Source organism: Crotalus tigris, unplaced genomic scaffold, assembly GCF_016545835.1.
Source record: "Crotalus tigris isolate CLP2741 ecotype Arizona unplaced genomic scaffold, ASM1654583v1 scf7180000024439.5362192, whole genome shotgun sequence".
Classification (NCBI taxonomy): domain Eukaryota; kingdom Metazoa; phylum Chordata; class Lepidosauria; order Squamata; family Viperidae; genus Crotalus; species Crotalus tigris.
Window position 1 is genome coordinate 643,055 of NW_024100609.1, and position 20,050 is coordinate 663,104.

The 20,050-nt window shown below is 38.2% G+C and overlaps 1 long non-coding RNA gene across 1 annotated transcript; it reads right to left on the reverse strand.

Moving 5' to 3' along the window:
* Positions 1-13,217: 13,217 nt before the first annotated feature.
* Positions 13,218-16,996, reverse strand: LOC120302848. Its single transcript, XR_005555238.1, has 3 exons — positions 16,952-16,996; positions 15,593-15,693; positions 13,218-13,682 (listed from the first exon to the last, which is right to left on the reverse strand). It is a non-coding gene; the product is annotated as an uncharacterized LOC120302848 (long non-coding RNA).
* Positions 16,997-20,050: the final 3,054 nt, after the last annotated feature.

A 20,050-nucleotide genomic window follows, 5' to 3' on the forward strand; every position in this document is an offset into this window, starting at 1 on the left:
GTGTATGAGAGGGTTAGTTTTTGTGTGGCGGTCAGATGTGTGAAAGAGGAGCACTGACACAGACATCCCCTAAATGCCATTGAAGATGTTACCTAGCCTGGTAACGAAATGTTCGGAAACCAAGCCACAAGCTCAGAGAACTAATCTTTACCTTCATCCTACACCTGAGGTAAATATATTTAACTAAATAACTGAATGACATTGGCAAAAGAAGGCTGAATTGGTTTGTTCTTTTGGTGAAGTGATTTGCTGCAGCAGAAAACAAGAGCTCAGAGCAACAACTTCCGTTATCTCAGTTTTATTCTCAGATCTTTGTAAAGTGGTCTTTCCATTCAATTTGCCTTTCTGTGAAATAACACTGCCCTGTTGTGGAGAGACTCCATAGCAGCCATTTTATAATGGTGCCCGTGCATTTTCTCAACGCTAAAGAAAAATGCATCCATCACCCCCTGAGATCTTCAACACAGACAGCACAATCCTCTCCCACACTTCCCAGGACTAAATCTGGGCTTACTTCAAAATATGTAGGAATGGGAATGTGGCCATTACTTACAGTACAACAGGCAACATATCCCAATTTGGTACACTTGTATTAAAAGATAAATGTTTTCATGTTACCCAAAATGAAAGTGAAAACAAGAGCTTAAAGAGGTTTCAAAATCAGGCCCCAACCAGCCTTTCTGACTCAACCCCCCCTCTCCCCCCCAATCATGGCATTCTGAATTAGGTGCCTATAGAGTTTAATTCTGAGGATATGTCGCCATATCACTGTGCCTTTCCTGGTTCAGCTGCCATAGACTGGTCATTCTGCCTGCCACAAAAATGACTTCAACAATTCTTTTTTCTACTCTATTACTGGTATGTTCATGTTTTTCCTTTTTTTTGCAGCAATCTAATGATTCTCTGTGAATCTGTTAAAAAAACATAATGAATTATGATGGAGTGGCAGATGGACAAGCCTTTACTAAGAGGGCTGATGAAAAAAAGTATACCAACAAGTCAGAGAATAAACATTTTGGCATAATCTAGTCTCCCTCTAAGTTGCAAACAGAGGGTTGGTGTTTATAACTAGCTTGGCAACATTCAAAAGATGATGATCAGATATAAATATCATGGCACAAAAAGACTTGTGATCCAATACTACACTTTTCCTTTGTGATTTATGCTGCAGCATAAATATTCTTGCATTAGCCACAAGCAGGATTTTTTCCCACTGTTATGCCATTTCCCCAGGAAAAAAAAATACAGTGAGAAATCCCATCTAATATCTAATATCCTATTTTTCATTACCATTTTTCAATTTGTCTCAGCAGAGTACAAATTATTTTCTTCTATTTAATTTGATATGGCTATTAAAGAGATGATGCACTATTGTAGCATTTGGAAGAGAACAGAACGTGCTCTGTGTAAAGGGGCACTGAATTAGCCACATTGCAATGAATTTGAGAATGCTGCCTGTACAATTATGCAATGTCTGGAGATGACTCATGGCACCCCTTTGATTGAAACCGAGGGACCCAAGAAATACTGGAAGTTTGCCAATCAAAAGTGGTTGTAGTGCCATTTTGCTTCCAATTAGATTCATAAGGTATGCAGTTAAAATGCCTAAACCACAAAAAGACAAGGCAATTCCAACATGTGTGTTACAGGATATGGAAAAAAAATAACTTTGTTCTTTATGGAAAGAGCATCCTTATGATCTGTGCATGGGTCAGGTGTTCTTTTTATGGCTAGGTGTTGTTTCCATTGGGATGTACTAAGTGGGCACTGCATGTAAGAATTCATCCTGAAAGATGTGCACTCCTCCTATAGGTTTAGCATTCCATGTGCCTATCAGCATTAACTGTATCTATCAGAATAGCACTGTAGCAGGAAGGATGTTTAGTTATAGGAAATGTATTATAGAAACAGGCAAACTCCTAACGCCTGTCTGGCCACATCCAACCAGCGAAGAATCAAAGAGTTATGTACACTTGAAAAATAGGTAGAATAATAGAATAAAAAATAACAGAGTTGGAAAGGACTTGGAGGGCATCTAATCCAACCCCCTGCTCAAGCAGGAGACCCTCAACCCTGTCAGACAAACGGTTGTCCAAAAGATTTGAAACCGGGAGAAACCCTCTTTATGTAGCAGCTGCCCCTGTTCTCTTCTTTCAGGATTAAGCAAAACCAATTTTCCAGTTGTGGATAATTACAGTTGGCCAGTGAAGGATGCTGGGAGGGATCCAGAGTGCAGCCATGCAGAGATTGATGAAGTATATCTTCCTCTGTTCCTTACCACTGAACTGCTGGGCCAGTGCAGCCATATCTGGAAAACCTGACCAATTTCAACCCCAAAAGAATAAAATATGTTTTAGTGGGAATTTATTGCTGGCTTTTCTTGCAAAAAAAAAAAAAAAAAAAAGCAGGGCATTGTAGCCCCAAAAGGCCCTGCCTAGACTTAGTGCACACTGCCTGTGGCTGAGAAAAGAAGAAAATGACTGCAGATTAGCAACCTCTGAGACTAAGAGCAAACAGGGTGTCTAACAAAAAGTCAGAAAGTGCAACAAAATGTTAAAAGATATCTGTGTGGCAGGACTTTACCCGCTAGAACTGAAGCAGTTGTATTTCAAACTCAGGATGGCCACAGATATATGCATCCAAGGCTCACAGGTTGAATTTGGGGTACATTTCTAATTATGTCACTTATCACTTGGATATAGTTCACATTCCTGATCAGAACTGCATAAGACATAAGGACATATAGAGACAGGAAAATCAAACTGGTTATTTTCTTTTCAATTAATGTATACAGAGTACATTTGATGAAATGCACTGGCTATTGCTGTGTTATCCCCGCAGATCAATCTAAAAGAGAAGCAGCAATTGCATTTGAATTTCTCTAAGAACGGGAAGTTGTTGGTGATACAAAATTCACTGGCCTGAAACTAAGCTTTCCTCTCTGTGGTAATTGAATGAGCTTAGATCAGCCCTTCCATTTGCTCGACTCCGTTTCTGCATCTTCCAGCCCCAACTGATTAATGCAATAACTCCAGAGAATAAATATTAAAAGTAATGGAAAGCAATAAGGTTTTATGTACATAATTGCAACAGATGAAAGACCTTCGCTTTCATTCTTAACCCCTTTCCCCCTGGGTAAAAAGCTTTCTTGAATGACGAGAAGTAGTAGAAATCACCTTCGGTACATTACCTGTTCAGAAATGGAGTAATGTCAGAAATCTGTAAGTCCCTGCAGTTAGACCGCTTGGCCTTCATCACTCAAGGCCGCTGCCTGAAACAATTCAGGGTTATTTGAACAAGACCTGTTCTGAAACCCACATTAACCTAGACAGGCATTAAGAACTGAGCTGATCCTGCCATGTCACAGGGCGAATGGATGGGAAATTGTACAGCAGGATTTAACCTTCAGAGTGGCAGTTCTTGTCCCAGAAACAAAAGAGTTTTGTTGCTTGAGTTCACTGTTCCACATTCATTGTCCGTTGCAGAATTTCACTCCACTGAAAGATTCCCCATGTTGCCATTTTACTTCTTCTTTGAAAATGCTCTCTTGCCTTTTCTTCCATGGGAAAAATAAAACCTGGGCTTGGTAGCCATGCTTTGTATGGGTGCGTGCATGCCTTTGAATCAGTGCTGACTCCTGGCAACTGCCTGGATTAGTCACCTGTAACTTTCTTGGCAAGGTTTTTCAGAAATGGTTTCCCACTGCCTCCTTCCTAGGGCTGAGAGAGTGACTGGCTCACTCACTTGGCTTTTGGCCTGAAGCAGGTCTAGAACTCAGATCTCCTGGTTTCCAGCCTGATGCTTTAAAACAGGGGTGTCAAACTGCCGGTCCACGGGCCGGATGTGTCATCTGGAAGCCACGCCCACCCCATTGCCGGCAATGGCAAAACCATCCCGATACGTTGCACGATGTCATGTGATGTTGCGAGTTTGACATGTCTGCTTTAAAACAACTATGCTGAGCAGGCTTTTTTTTTTTTTGACTAGGAAGCAAATCATCTCAGGATGAGAGATGCTAGTAATTTTCATGAAAGATGTGCCATTTGGGAGCAGATTGTACCATTTTACTTGAAAAGAAATTATGAAGCATTTCTTTTACATTTTTATCACTGCATAGTATAACAACAGTTCATTTTTTTAAAAAAATGTCCTATTTCTTGGCTGTATTTTCCCATTAAGTTTACCTGCTTTTCCATCAGCTGCTTTGCTTGTTCTGAATCCTTTCCATTTTGAATCTTCATAGTGCTTCAGCATTATTGGTAGCAGTTTAATATGCTCATTAGCTTGCTGCCTTAATGCTGAGGGATTAAGTCCATTACATGGCTATGTAGCTTTGAATATTAAATTTGTCCATGAATATTGATTTTTCTCCTTTGTGCTTCTAAACAGAAAATCACAGCAAGCCCACTTTGTTTGTAGCATGCATTTTTACCAATGCAGAATTACAGCAAAACTGGTTATCTGCATTTCAGGGGATAATTACGAAGCAGCAGATATTAGTAAAAATACTAATACAGAAAAGGAAATTTAGCAACTAGTATTGGGGTATAATATCTACAGATGCAATACAGAAGGTAATTCAGAAAGACTGTGAAAAGTATGCTATGCTTGTGTTGTCTAGTTGCACTTTATTTACTGTTGCAGGTTGTAGGTTGTCTGTTTACAAATCTGCTCATTTCTTTTTTTATTTACTGCAGTGTAACTAAAGTAGAATTACCACAAAGTAGCTCCTTCTCCAGATCTCTGTAATTAAATCTAGATTAGATTAGATAACCTTTATTGTCATTTTTTCCTGTGGGCACAATGGCACACATTAAAAATGAAATTTAGTTGCTTCTTCTCAAAGTGTACACATACATAACACACATTTAAAACATACTATATACAACATATGTATAGACTTACACCCTTACATATAAGTAACATATCAATATTATTCACTGTCCATCTTGAATACATAATGGAAGGAGGAGGAAGGAGACTAGTATAACTGTGTGAATAGGATGAAACATCTCAAAGAATTCTGTCACACTGCCAAACCTTCCTCCTCCTCCTCCTCCTCCTCCTCCTCCTCCTCCTCCTCCTCCTCCTCCTCCTTCTCCTCCTCCTCCTCCTCCTCCTCCTCCTCCCTTCTTTTGAGGGCCCCAGATTGCACATGAGGTCTGTCTGGGACACTGCCAATCCATCTAATTAGTCCTGGAACAAACCCATAGTGACTCAGTCTTGCCAGAGTTCATCTGAAGACTGTTGTTCTCCATCCAGACTCTAGCAACTTATTCTTTTTTTGCAAAAGCAGGCAAGGATTGCACAATCCTTGAGAATTTCAGCGTGTTCTGATTCCAGTGTAATCTTTGGGTGGAAGCTCCCATTATAGCTTGTCAGTGGCTGATTGAAAGGACAGGTATATAAACTGCAACCTAGTCTGAGACATGCGCAAGGGAAACAACTGGAAAGCTGGCCATACTATAGGAATGAGCACACTAAAGGAGCCACAATGGCATTTTTAAAATTTGAGGACACCCTCCTTCTTCTCCTCAGAGGAGTTGTTCCAAGATCTTTTGGAAGTGGAACTGTGTGGTCTCCCATTTTGCCTGTCAAGGATAGGCTGTAAACATTAGGAAATGATGTGGGATGTTTTTCCTTTTCTTTTCCCTCTCTCTTTTTAATTGTAAACCTGGAAGCCTGGGCTGTGTTCTTCTTTTTTCTCTCTGATTCTGCAACACTTTCTGGTAGCCAGAGGATACGATATAATCTTCTCAATAAATACGGAACAAATATACTATGTGATATAATATGTGATAATGACTCAGAATTCGGAAATCATCTTTGGCTGGAAAAGGAAGATTTTCCCCATTGTGCCTAAGCCTAAATTAAAATATTTATGATTTGTTGACTTTTTAAATTTTTTTTCCAGAGCTCATCATAGAGATATAGTACAGAAAATCTGTGGAAATAAACCCTATATAAATAAGGAAGGCATTGCCTAGAATTTGTTGGCTAAGCACTGCTGAAAGATACATAAAATATATTTGAGTTACACAGGCAAATTCTAAGTAGCTTTTCTTGGCTGAAATATATTGCCTGTCATCACTAAGCATGGCTTGTTGTGTTTGGATGACTTCCCAGGCAAAGTTTCTTTGAAGCAGAACATTAACCTTTGGCTTAACCCAGACAATCATTTTTCGTTCCTTCATGACAAGAAATGTACAGTTTTTATTTAGTGAGTCTGTGGAGTCCAGATGCTACCATCCTGTGTTCATGTTAAGGGAGCAACCTGTTTTTACCCCACTCATAATGCAAGGCATAGGTATGTGGGTGTGGGTGGTGTATTGCATTGCAATCACGAGTGTTGTGTGGAGGATTGTTATAGCCTAACCCTAACTTGTGTCGCGCCTGTCACAAAAGCAAGGACAAAAAAAAAAAAAAACCTCTTTTGGTCTACTGCTTCTTCAATAAATGTGTGCCTTTTTTGTACTTTTTAATTATGCCACTGTGTAGCGTTGGAGGGGATAAACTATTGGCTTTTTTTCCTCTGGTTTTCATATTTTTGGGCGTACATTTGATTCATCACAGCACCAATTTGAAATTAGAAAAAAGTTTACACCAACATTGGGATATCCTAGTGCCGTGGTGGTGAACCTATGGCACACGTGCCACAGGTGGCACACAGAGCCCTCTCTGTGGGCACGCACACCATCGCCCCAGTCCTAGGCCTTCACCTGGGTTTTATAAAACCTTTTCGCTTTAGGCCTCCGCCATGTGCAAAAAAAAAAAAAAAGGTTCAATCAATCAATCAATTTCAACTTCTTGCAGGGAAAAAAAAAATCTCGCAAAGTTGGAATTGATTGATTGAACTTTTTAGTCCCACCCAGTCTGCCGTTATCACCGAAACCACACCCACCCAATGGGCCATGCCCACCCAGCACCCGACGATACATAAGTGAGTTTTGGGTTGCAGTTTGGGCACTAGGTCTCTAAAAGGTTTGCCATCACTGTCCTAGTGTGATCAATTCTGCAAATTTACACTTTGTTTTGGCAGCTTTGTTTAATGGAACGATTTGTAACAAACATTTTTTATGCAATGACTTTTAGTACTTTGTTTTCATGCATTTGTACATGTTTGTTTGGAATGATCTATACTGGGTATATTTTTTAAAAAAAACCTGATCAATTAGATTGTAAAATTTAGAGAAGGGCAAATTTTGAAACATAACTAGTCCCTTCATTTGATTCAAAGTGTAGAATTAGGTAAATTTTCATTCAAATGTAAACTAAATTAATTTCCCACCAATCACTCTTTGGTATGAAAACTGTGCTGGCTATATTATGCTGGAGTTCCACAATATAGCTGCTTATGCAGAAACCAAGAACCATCTTTCACATCTTTTTTTGGGTGTGTATCTGTCTGTCTGATAGGAATTTTACAAACTGTTATATTTATAGAGTGAGTTCTGTTAGTTCTAAGTCTCTCTCTCTCTCTCTCTCTCTCTCTCTGTACCTGTACTAAAGTCTGCAATGTCAGTGGAGCTACATCTTAACATCTGGGCAATGGGTTAATGGGGAGTTTTGTGGATTCAGCCCCGACCCATATTGCTTAGTTTTCAGAGGATTGATCCAAGAGGGCTCCTTAAAGTTGCAAAAATGAGTGATTTAGAGATTGCAGGTTATCCACTTCTGCTCCGCAAAAAAAAATGTCTTCTTCTAAATTTATCTGATCAATATAAATTGCTGCAAAGAAACCACCTATAAAGAATTAGAGGAATACGAGGGAGGATATCATCATAGCATTGCACAAAAAAATTCCTACTTCACCAATATGGAAGGAAGGCCTGTACCCTCATCTTGCTCTCTAATTAAAGCTTTCAGGATTTCAACTTCTTTGAAATAATGGAACAATCCGAATCATATTCTGTAATTTTTTTTAAAAAAAATGTAATATCAATAGAATTATTGATACGATTGTCCCATTTGAAGCTTTTTTCTGAATCTCTCTTGAATGAAAGATAGAAATCTTATTAACTTCCAAAATAAAAATAATACTGTAAAACTGTTGGAAGATGATGTATTGACAGGTACCACATGGTAGAAAAATAAGCCATATTTTATTAGAATACCTAATTCATATTTTATTAGCATATCTAATATGTTTTCAAATCCTTTTTTTACTGATAGAATTTCTTGTATTGTGTTAATGTGTTGTTACATGCCCTGAGTCACATATGCAAGATAGGCAACTCATAAATTCAATGAATGAATGAATGAATGAATGAATGAATGCTTGAGCAAGGGGATGGACTAGAAGACTTCAAAGATCCCTTCCAACTATGGTGATGATAATGAAGAAGAAGAAGAAGAAGAAGAAGAAGAAGAAGAAGAAGAAGAAGAAGAAGAAGAAGAAGAAGAAGAAGAAGAAGAAGAAGAAGAAGAAGAAGAAGAAGAAGAAGAAGAAGAAGAAGAGACTTGCCATGAGACAGGTAATCTATTAGGTGGTATATATTAAATACATTAACTTGCATTAATTGCAGAATTAACAAGTGTCTATAGCCTATATTTTAATGCAAAATAAGATCAGGTCCTTGAAATGGGGAATTGGCAATCTAAACTTACCAATGAATCCCTCGGCTGGCTTTGCTCTTTTCAAGGATATATAAGACTTTTGAAATGTTGAAAGCATCTCAAGGGTGCTCTCATAAAATGGCTGCCATGGTGCACATAATCAATCAATCAACATTCTTGGCCCACAGTGGAATAAAATTACAGATTTAGTAGTAGGTGTTAATGCAATAGACAAAATATATTACAAGACTGTATGGTTCTGCATATGCTTTGATTTCTTCTTGCCTCTGTACTCAGGTTGAGTGTGCCAGGTATCTACCAATCAATATCATACAAAATACCTCAACTTAAAATTCTAATACATAAAATAAAACAAACGCAAATGCTTCCAGATTATTATGAGAGATGTTGTTTGATCCATCCCGAAAACTTCAGATTCAGGGAAGGCTGGCTTAAATCCCTTAAATTCTTGGGAAAAGTTTTGCATTGAGTGCTTAGATTTTCCTTTCTGGCTCAGCTGTTGGATTTTCAATATATTTTGAGTAATATATAAGAAGATTTAAAGTGAGAAACAGCATTGAATGAAGATAAAGCACTTTCTTTTATGATGCAAATTTCTCTCTCTCTCTCTCTCTCTCTCTCTCTCTCTCTCTCTCTCTGTGTGTGTGTTTGTGCGCATTTGTGATATCCTTGTATTTTAATATTCACTATGACAAAATTATCAAAGCTGAGGAATGCCAGTCTTTTGCAACTCAGCAAATCTCTAATGGGTATCTAGCTGCCAAATAAGCTTTGTCTTTAGTTCTGTGTATGTTACCACCTCCTTAGATAAACATGGGAAGATAATACATGATTTATCTTAGTGTGGGAAACTGTTGAAGGCAAACTGATCACTCCAAAACAAGCTACATTGCACAAACAGCAGTGACCGTAAGAGCAGGAAGGTTAAAGATAAGATAAAGGCATAATTCTTTTTTTTTTTAAAGGAGGCCTAACATGTCCAAAATCTAAGAAAGCTTTGGTTTCTGAGTTTTAAAAGCTCCATACAAACAAATACTCATTCAAATGTCATCCAGGAAGAGTCCTTAAGAATTTAGGGGGTGTCCATGAGGTACCAAGAAATCTATCATGCTACAACTCAAAAATTTTATCTAGGACCCAGGAAAGCTCCTTTATCATAAATTTAAAATACTGTCATTCTTCCTTTCGGGCTACATGGTTAAAATGTTGGTAGACCGAGATACAGAATTAAGAGTGGCTATTTTCATGGCTGCAAGGAGACTTGAGGACCCACTAAATAGGTTTTCCAGTGCAAGTAATCATTGGGAAGAGGAGATTCTGCTATTTTTAACATTCCTTTCTAGCATAGCTAAAGCCATGTCTTTCACAGAAGTAACATTGCAATTAAAAAGTGTCCATTATTACATTTTTGAAACTCAGCTTGGTTGGCTCCAATGACTGGCTTGCATCAAGTATAACAACTGTTGGAACAATGAAACTAGGACAGTAATTGTGTGATTATAGCAATCAGATCTTGATACTTATGCAAACTAGAATCTATTACATAAAACTCAAGTAGAACTTATTATCTTTGAGACAGCTGTCCTAACCCCGTAGTAATCTTGTCATGTATGAACTAAGATTATTTACAGACAATCCCTGCAAAAGTGTTTAATTGTGTATCCAAGGCAATTTAGTATTAAATTAAAGTTAAATTCTAAAAGGATTCCAGTTGAACTGAAAAGATACAATACCATGAACATTAGAGAATTTAAAAAGAGTAGAAATTCAGTATTTATAGCTCTGTCTTTCTCGTTATTACTTTCAACTCTCTTTCCCTTTCTCAGTCTCCAAGTATTGGTTCTCAGTTCAATTAGATTCCTTCATCTGCTGCAAAGGTTTTTCAAGGCAGAACCGACTATTTGAGTTCCTACCTCTACTGCTTCTATGTCAACTAGCTTTGATTAGAGTTTTAGCTTTTATTTTTTTAGTTATGGATGGGGGAGGGAGAGATTTATTCATTTTTAGATTTATATCCCATTTTCTTTCAGGAGTTCAAGGTGACTCCTTCCTCTTAGTCCTCCCTACAACAACAGTAATGTGAGGTAGGTTGGACTGAGAGAAAATGACTCACCTAAAGTCACCCCATGAATCTCTGTGGTTGAGGAACCAGTGTTGGTCACCATGAAAAGCTCTTATTCAAAGTAATCTTAGAGTGAATTCTCTAGCTCTATCTGTCTCCATGTTTTTCACAGGTTTAGCTTCTTGTTTTGTGAAAACCATACTGTTTAAGATGACCGAAAGAAGAGAAGAGGTTTAGAGTAGCAACGAAAAGAGATGATTTTCTTTTTTTGCAAAACTTATGTTGTAACCGTCCTACTACTGTATGTAGGTTGTTGATTTGTTTAAAGCTAAGATCATTTGCTTTTCTCACACGGATGAGTGTAGAGCTCAAGGCTCCAGCAAGTGAGGGAGAAAAAAAATACACCCTCGTTTTGTCATTCTCCCAACCACTCAACCTGAGAGCAAGGAGCAGGCATTCACTAAAAAAAAAAAAAAAAAAAAGTCTTGGGAGTCTGCTTCAGATCTAAGTGGAAAAGAGCCTGGTATTTCCCAGAACAATTACTTGAAGTAATTCCTCATTATTTTTAATAACATCTTTACAGAGGCATTTTATGCTGTAGATATTTGCGCAATCCTGTAAACCCTGCGCTCTCTTACCTCACTGAAACTTCTGAATTTACCCAACAGTCGATTCAGATGACCACTTGAGGCAATGATATATTTTGCTGAACAAATGCAATTGGACATATAAGTTCTCTACCTGTATTTTGTGGAGCTAAATAAGATTTCTGGTTGTCAAATAGAGCCCAAATATCTATCTTCCCTGCCTCCTTGCCCCCCCTCCAAACAGCCCCATTTTTGAACAGATTTCCAAAATCTTTCCAATTTATAGACTGGATTTCTGCCTGGGCAAGTGCTTTATATGATGTTGTTAAAGTCCGATGGGGGAGAGAGAGATATTCCTCGCTGAACTGATCTTTCTTTGCTCTTAGAAAGAATGAAATGTCTTGGCCATTTCCCCAATCTTGTTAATTCAAAGCAATAGCTTTGCATAATTTCATATTTTGTTTCATTTGTATCTCAGGTTGCTGTAGTCATAATAACAAACATGTAAGAAGTGGCAATTCAAGCAGAATAATTTCTTTGGTGATGGTTTGGGATATTAAGTGACATTTTGGGAAGGCAATATGCTTCCCATTACATATAATAAATTAAATGTGGTTGTTAGCATTCCAGGCACAGTTTCTTATTTGAATAATGCAACAGCCTGAGAAGAAGCTGAATGTAAATCATTCATGAATAAAGTCTTTCCTGTTTCTCTCTACTTTAAACTATTTACTGTAAATAGGATAGTATAATCTTTCATGTAATGTGATCAGTGCTTAATTGCGGCACAAAGCAGCAGTGCTACAGCATAATATAGTTGAAGTTACGTTAAACAAAACAAGATCTTCCCAAAGCAAATTGTTTTACATAAAAGATCTGCCCTTAAATAATTCTGTTTCTTAAGAATTTTATTAAACTTCAGGTTCAAACAGCAAATCAGTTTTTTAAAAAAATATGACTCTGTAAAATACAGTGTTCTTGTTAAAGTGGAACTGATCTGACCCTCCTGAACTGACAGAAAAGTTTACATGTGACAAATGCCCTACTGTATTGGCACTGGAATAATTTTAACAGTTGGGGATTGGTCTGGATTCCTGAGCATTGTTCTAATATAACTGTAGATAAATGTCTTATTCAGTTCATTAGGTCACCTGTGCGTTCCTTTTAATCAGTTTTGGATTCCATGTAATTACCTGGATAAATCACTTTTTTTTTTAACCAAGATTTCAGAGATTATTTGCTATTGCCTACTTCTTAGGGCTGAGATAAAGTGACTGGCCCAAGGTTACCCAGCTGGCTTTGTGCCTCAGGCAGGACTAGAATTCCTGATCTCCCAATTTCTAGCCTGATGCCTTAATCACTACACCAAACTGGCTGTCATTACTTTATCTAGTTTCATCTTTATCAAACCAGTTTTTCCCCAACCTGATATCCTGATATTTTAGAAGTATAGTTGCAGAATTCCCACCCAACATTGCAAAAATATGGTGGGAATTCCAGATCCCACACATCTAAAAAGGCTCTATGCAAAGGCTGATGGAAGTGCTGTCCAGCTACAGTAGGTTTGAGCAGGCAAAAAACAAACAAGCAAGCTAAATTAGCATGGAATTTGTGGTTCCCAAAACTCACTTTCTACCTTGTTCCTACTATAAACTTTGTACCCTCCTTCTAATTAATTTGTACTCTCAAACTGGAGAGCCAAAGGGTTAACTTTGTCTGCACCTCATACTAGAAGCCTCAAGACATTCCCTCCTAAGGGAGGGGTTTTATTCCTGTGTATACCAAATGTCAGCCCTTTGACAAACAAGAAACACCAGCACCAACCATGAGTACTAGCACAACCTTTATTGTGAGTTCACATTAACAGAATCTTGCAAGTCTGAAAATATATCTCTCTTCACCCCACATCTGTACAGGGAGGCATCGCTTGTGGGACATTTGCTGTCTATGCCCCCATTTTTTCTGTGGGCTCAGCTGCCTCTTATCTGACTGTTGCCTAGTTTGTGACTCCTCCCTTCTTTCAAGAACATTCTCACAAACCATTGCACTATGGTTATATTCACTGCTGAAAATGCTGTCTTGATGGTACACACAGGTAGTCTCAAAGGTGCTTTTTCCAAGGCAACTGGATTTTCTTGGGGTTTTTTTTTCCTTTAAAAACATTTTGCTTCTCGTCCAAGAAACTTCTTCAGTTCTAACTGACTAGTGGGGAATGGAATTATTTATATTCTTTGCAGTCATTAGCACTTTGAAGGTCAGTTTTTAGCTCTCTGAAAAGTCATTGAGGCCATTTGGGGCTTTATCCGTATCCTCAGAGTCACCTGAATCAGAGTGCAATTGGGTGTGGAACCTTCTTGGGATTGCTGAAAGAATTGCATTGTAAACAGGAGATCGGTGGCGTTGTATCTCTCTCCCTTTGAGGACATCAAAGTTTACATTCTGGACAGAGAGGACCACTGGTTTGAAAGAGGAGTCAAAAAGAGGCCATCTATGTTAGAACTGAACAGCCCTTGCTCAACAGAAATTTTAAAAATGTCAACAACCATGAACAATAATTACAATAGGGCTGGATCTAAAACCTAGAGCTCAGTATATAAGTGATTTTAAAATGGACAATCTGCACTTGATAGAGAATAGCAGCTAATGGAGAACCAAATCCTTCCACTTCATAATGAACCTTGAAGAAGGGCCAGAGCATAATGGCACAGCATGTAGGGTTCAGTCTGGACCAGCTCTAGGTAGTGTTGGAGGAGACTCTCATCTGAAATCTGAACAGATGGTTCCAAGTCAACGGAAACCAGACATGGGCAACCTATGATCTGTGAGTTTACATCATCTCTGCTTGTTTCAACTCTTGGAGTTCCTTCAGATGATGCTACCAAAAGATCATTATTTTCCAGAATTAGAAATAAAACAGTTGTCCTGACAACACACTAACATAAGTTTCCTAAATCCAAACTGTTTCCAAAAGGGAGGGGAAATGAAATCATCCCCACCCATAGCACATTATTTTACCATCATGTCACCTTCAATGTTCACCTCCTAATAACATTAGAAAAAGAAAGGCTACAAAAATACTGGTCCATACTGGTGCATAGAAGATTTGCAATACACCCATGAGAAAAGAAATTAGGTTGTCAAAAATTTCCCTTGTGAAATTGTGCTTGAGCAGGTATAATTCCTAACATTCGTAGATTACAGAGTTTTTAACTTGACTTATTTTGTTACTGATGCTTGCCAGTGTTTGGCAACTGTGAAACAGTCTGACTGCCCTAGTGATGACCCTTGGATTTGAGTCTTTGTGAATGGCTCCCTCCATATCAACCCAGCTATGCATTCAGTTCTGCCTTGAAAGATCTCTCTTTTCAGAATAGATAATAGCTAGGCTTTGGGGTGGAAAGATATGGCTGAGAAAAAAAAATGGATTGAAATAACTCTATCATTTCTACTCTTCTTCCTTATCAACTGTCCCTTTCCTCCAGCTTCCTGTATTAGAGAGATGTATTCTGTATCTTAACCTCTTCATATAGAAAGTGCTAGCTAGTACTGATTTAATTAATTTGATTTAATTGGTTTGTTGCTGAGGGAAATCTATGGAGAAACCATTAGGCTCTTGCCTTTTGATTCTTGTTTCTGATGAGTGACTTTCTTTTTGTTTAAAAACAATTGTGTGCTCATCTTTGAAGTCATTTGCATACACACACACACACACACTTATGAATAAATGCATTACAATCAATTAATAAATAGTTAATAATGCCTACTTTGGGAACTCCAGTTTCTTCTGGGTGTGAATTTATAGTACTTGTAAACAGCAACTTAAAGTCAATTTTTGACTAAAGTCAATTATATATGGCTACTGGGCATCTTTCCATGAACCATCCATAGAAATTCTCCAGCATCACTTGGCTATCTTCTACTGAAGTATGACAAGAGCTCCAAGAAATGGTTGAAATTGTTCAAAATCCTAATACAATAATTTTTAACCTTGAAGATTTCTTGGCTTACTGTCCATTTTATATAGGAGCTTTCAATTAATTTTAGTGTTTGGTATACTCCCCCTTTAAAAAAAAGAGATAGCACTAAATTATTTTGCAATGATGCTTTGGGGGTTGCATCATCATAAATACCAGTGTTTAATTCTTCCTTCAGTTAGCATTTGTCCTTGATCTCTAGGTGCTAGCTGGTCAGGATTTATTTATTTATTTTTTTTAAACCAGAATTCTGTATGGTTTTGTTCAGATGTTATAACCATTACTGACTAACAGGAGACATAGTGCAACCAATTTCATCCTTCCAAGGAGATGCACTATAGCACGGGTGTCAAACTTGATCGTGTGATGTGACGTATCATGACATTTTTTACCTTTCCAGAGCCAGGGTGGGCGTGGCCTGGACGTGACGCATCTGGCCTGCGGGCCGCCAATTGCACTGTAGCATCTATGGTTCTGCTCACATTTTCTATCTCTAAGGGAAGGGAAACCTTTAGTTAGCCCACCTCTTAACACATGAAGGATGGTGATAGGGGGGCATTGAAGATATTGGATTAATGAGCCTAGTCCTGCCTACTTCTCATGCAATTGTAATTGCCCAATCACTTTCTCCTTCAGTACAATAGCAGGGGAGAACAGAAAAGATCCTCATCACCTTTTAAAAGCTTTGGAGTTGTGTTCCATATTGATTCTGGCTTGAGTACAAAGAACAGGATAAATGGCTTGTGCTTTCTTATCATGTCTGGGTTGTTCAGTAGTTGCAGCTGCAAAGCAATCCAGCACATGCAGAGCCAGTAAATTTACAGTTCACTTAATTCAAGGTATCATCTCAATTCAGTGGGCCAAATTAGAAAATGTATCATATTGTTGCCTTCTTTTGCATATGAATGTCAAAGGAAAAATGGAGGAGGAGAAGTTTATTTAGACAACAATACCCAAATTATCTTTTTACTGGCCTGTAAGCCAAGGTCTTAGCAGCTAATGAAGCCAGTAAACATGCTGTTAGTCTTAAAATTAGTTTAATCATCCTCCCCTTTCCTATATATTAATCTATCTGTTGAGACTCAGCACAGTGTTTTCAGGATTTTACAAAAATATGTGTTTGTGGGATGAAGGGATAGATTAAAGGCCATGGAAGGACGGATGGTCCCAGGGCATTTATGTACTAATGTTGAAATGTTACAACATTGGTTGCATTGGGGAATTCCAAAATAATGGGAGATTTAAGTGTGAAGTACGGATTGCAGATTTAGCTTCTCAGTGGTGTCTCTCTGTTACAGTACTAAGATATCTCATCTTCTAGAGTGCCTTTTGAAAATGCATTGTACCTATCTCTGGAGTTTTCCTTTGTAGAGATTTTGTTCAACGTTCTCTGAAGCTGGATGAAGGTTTCAAGGCTCCATGTATCCCTCTATTCATCTCTGCATATTAAGGATGCATTTATTCTTGAGCTATGCTATTGACAATTACCAAAATACCTGAAATTCAGGATTTTTGAGGCATGGGTTTAACTCACAGGTCGGCAACCTGCGGCTCCGGAGCCGCATGCGGCTCTTTGAGCCTTCCCCTGTGGCTCCCAGCCTCCTCTGCCTTTGCAGAGAGAGACAGAGAGAGGCAATTGCACTTCCCTGCTTCTCTCTCTCTCTCTGTGTGTGTGTGTGTGTCTGGGTGTGTGTGTGTGTGTGTGTGTGTTTTGTGTGTGTGTGTGTATGTGTAAAAGAGAGCACACTCACAGTGTTCTCCGAGGAGCTGAAAAGCTTTCTGGGCGGAGCTCCTCCCTTTCCTGCGTCTCTGAAGGAAGCAGGAAGCAGGAAGGGCAGGAGAGAGCTAGCTAGCCCAGCTAGGCTGACTCAGGAATTCTGGGAGTTGAAGTCCATGAGTCATAAAAGAGACGAGGCTGCCTACCCCGGAGGTTGTTGGACAACAGCTTGAAGCTTGCCAGGTGAGCAGCAGATAGGGGGGGGGAGAAAGAGAGAGAGAGGGAGAGAGAGAGAGAGAGAGTGGGGGAAGAGGAGTGGCAGACCAAGGGCAGATAGAGAGGGAGGGAGAGAGAGACCTTTTTGACATCTAAAATGAAGATAACACTGCATATATCTTTTTTTACCTGTGTGTGTATGTAATTTTATTCTTTTAAAGCATTCTCTTGGTGATCATTGTTTTAATAGTATGGATATTCCCAAGAGTCATATTTTTACTTTTATTTTTAATGTGTATGTGTGTGTGTGTGTGTGTGTGTGTGTGTGTGTGTGTATACACATATACACATACACATACACACACCTATAATAAAGGTAAAAAAGGATATATGCAGTGTTATCTTCATTTTAGATATCAAAAGGGTTTTGCGGCTCCCAGTGTTTTGTTTTTGGTGGGAAACGGGTCCAAGTGGCTCTTTGAGTGTTTTGGGTTGCCTACCCCTGGTTTAACTGAAAAATTCTACATCACTGGAAAGAAAATCTACTCTTGATATGTGGCAATGGATTGATGATATTTTATTTATTTATTTATTAAACCTATATGCCACCCTAAAGGCAACTCGGGCTGGCTTACAGTCAATTAAAAACAATGAGATGAAACATTTATAGAATAGAATAGAATAGAATAGAATAGAATAGAATAGAATAGAATAGAATAGAATAGAATAGAGCTGGAAGGGCCTTGGAGGTCTTCTAGTCCAGCCCCCTGCTCAAGCAGGAGAACCTATATCGTTTCATTTAAAACACTGAAACAATAAAATTGAGTTAAAATTAACAAAAATAGGAGGGAAGGAAAAAAGATGCACACAAGAAAGTGGTGGGGGTTTATCTTAGCCCATTAACCACCTCCAGAATGACATGCCCCCATTGGGACCACAAGTCATTTGGTAAAGCCAGGTCTTCAGGCTCTTTTGGAAAACCAAAGGGTAGATGTGGACGTCACCTTTGGGGCTGTTCCAGCTGGCAGGGGTTGTGATCATGCTGGATGGAATTCCTTGACTGACCAGTTACATAGCACTTCCCTTCTGCCAGTGTGAGTGATGTGGGCCAATTCCATTGGGGTGAAAACCTGGACAAATGCCATGAAAGGCCTTAAAGATAAAAACCAAAACTTTGATTTGGACCCCAAAACAAACTGGCATCTATGGGAAAGCAGTGTTTTATGACCCACCTTAGAAGCTTCAAGAACTGCCCATGAGGCTGCATTCTGCACCAGCTATAGTTTCCTGATACCGTTCAAGGGTGGTTCCACGTGGAGCAAGTCCCACTGGAATGTGGGGGGAAATATTCCATTAATTAGATATTGGATAAGTTAAATATTGAATTAAAGAGAGCTGTTCATAGTTCCAATCATCCAACTGTGCTTCGTTCTAATGTGTCCCATTTTATTCAATCTCACCCAATTTTCTGATAATTCTGGCCAAATTAGGATCATTCTTTGATCAGAGACTTTTTGCTCTAATAATTTTGCATTTCTACAAGCCAAGTTTGTTAATATCTAATTTTATGAACGGATGGCATTATTTTGTTCAAATAATAGTCAGCATTTGGAGAATTGAGTTTGATATGAGTGCTTGACATGGGTCATAAATTTGTGAAGCATTCTTTTAAGACCATATAATGTGTTTTCATCATTTTATTCTGCAGCAATTCACTGTGGACATTAAAGCAAACATGGAATGGAATCTACCAGATTTTATTTCCCATTCATTTCTTGATGACTGTGAAGGTAAACATCTTGGATGAATGTGCCCTTGGTTTATGGAGAAATCACATTCAACTGGCATTCATTTTTCAAACACAAAAATAACCCTGGATTCAAGAAATGCATTACTCCCAGTAAATTATTCATTTGATAATGTTACTATGGTTACAGCTATGCGGCATTCTTTCCTATTATTTATTATCATTATTACTTTTCATTCATTACAGCTTCACTATAAGTGGTGCTTTGCTTTTCAAATCTTGCCTTTTTTTAGATTCTTAGCATACCAGCATAGATTTAATATTCAGTAGATCTCAAAATGACATCAGTGTTGTTACTATATAAGTGCCAAACTAGCATTTCTTAAAGGAAGAGCCAATCAACCTTCCTTCAGTGCCTTTGATTTCAATTCTGATAGCTACAGAGAAGATAAACTGATGAAAGCACCATAAAACATACTGTTCACTCTGATTTTGCCACCTATTGCTGACATATATTACTACTACTACTACTACTACTACTACTACTACTACTACTACTACTACTGGATTGTTGCAAGTAGAATTTCTGCCATCTCTGTAGAATACAAATGCTTCCTTATAGTACTGTATTGATTGGTATGTGTTTAAACAGTATTTGTGAAGCTCATACAGAGATTGCAGTACAGACTTCTTCAATTAATTTCCACTTCTTTCATATGTTTTTGTAATTGAAGAATGGACTTGCTTTGGTTGATTGGTTAGCGTAATCTCCAACAATAAAAGAGGACTGGGCCAGCAGAGAAAACCAACACAAAATACATAAGCAACGGGCTCTTCAGCTACCCTGCAGAACAGTGTAACTTTAATACTCTTGATAATTTTCAAATAGTACTATGGGAACATTAGAAAAGGTAGAAAATGGTTTTAGACAAGATTGGTTTATTGGAACAAGTTAAATAGCAGGTAAATTGACAAAAATTTTCCCAATAGCAGATAAAATGAGTCTTTAGCAGCTCCCTTCTCAAATCCTTTGCTTATTTATTTATTAAATTTATTTGCTGCCCATCTTGAATCAAAACAACTCTGAGCAGCATACAGCATTAAAACATTATAATCCAATCAGATAAATATCTCTAAAACAATAAAAATGGAAATCCCAATCAAAATAAA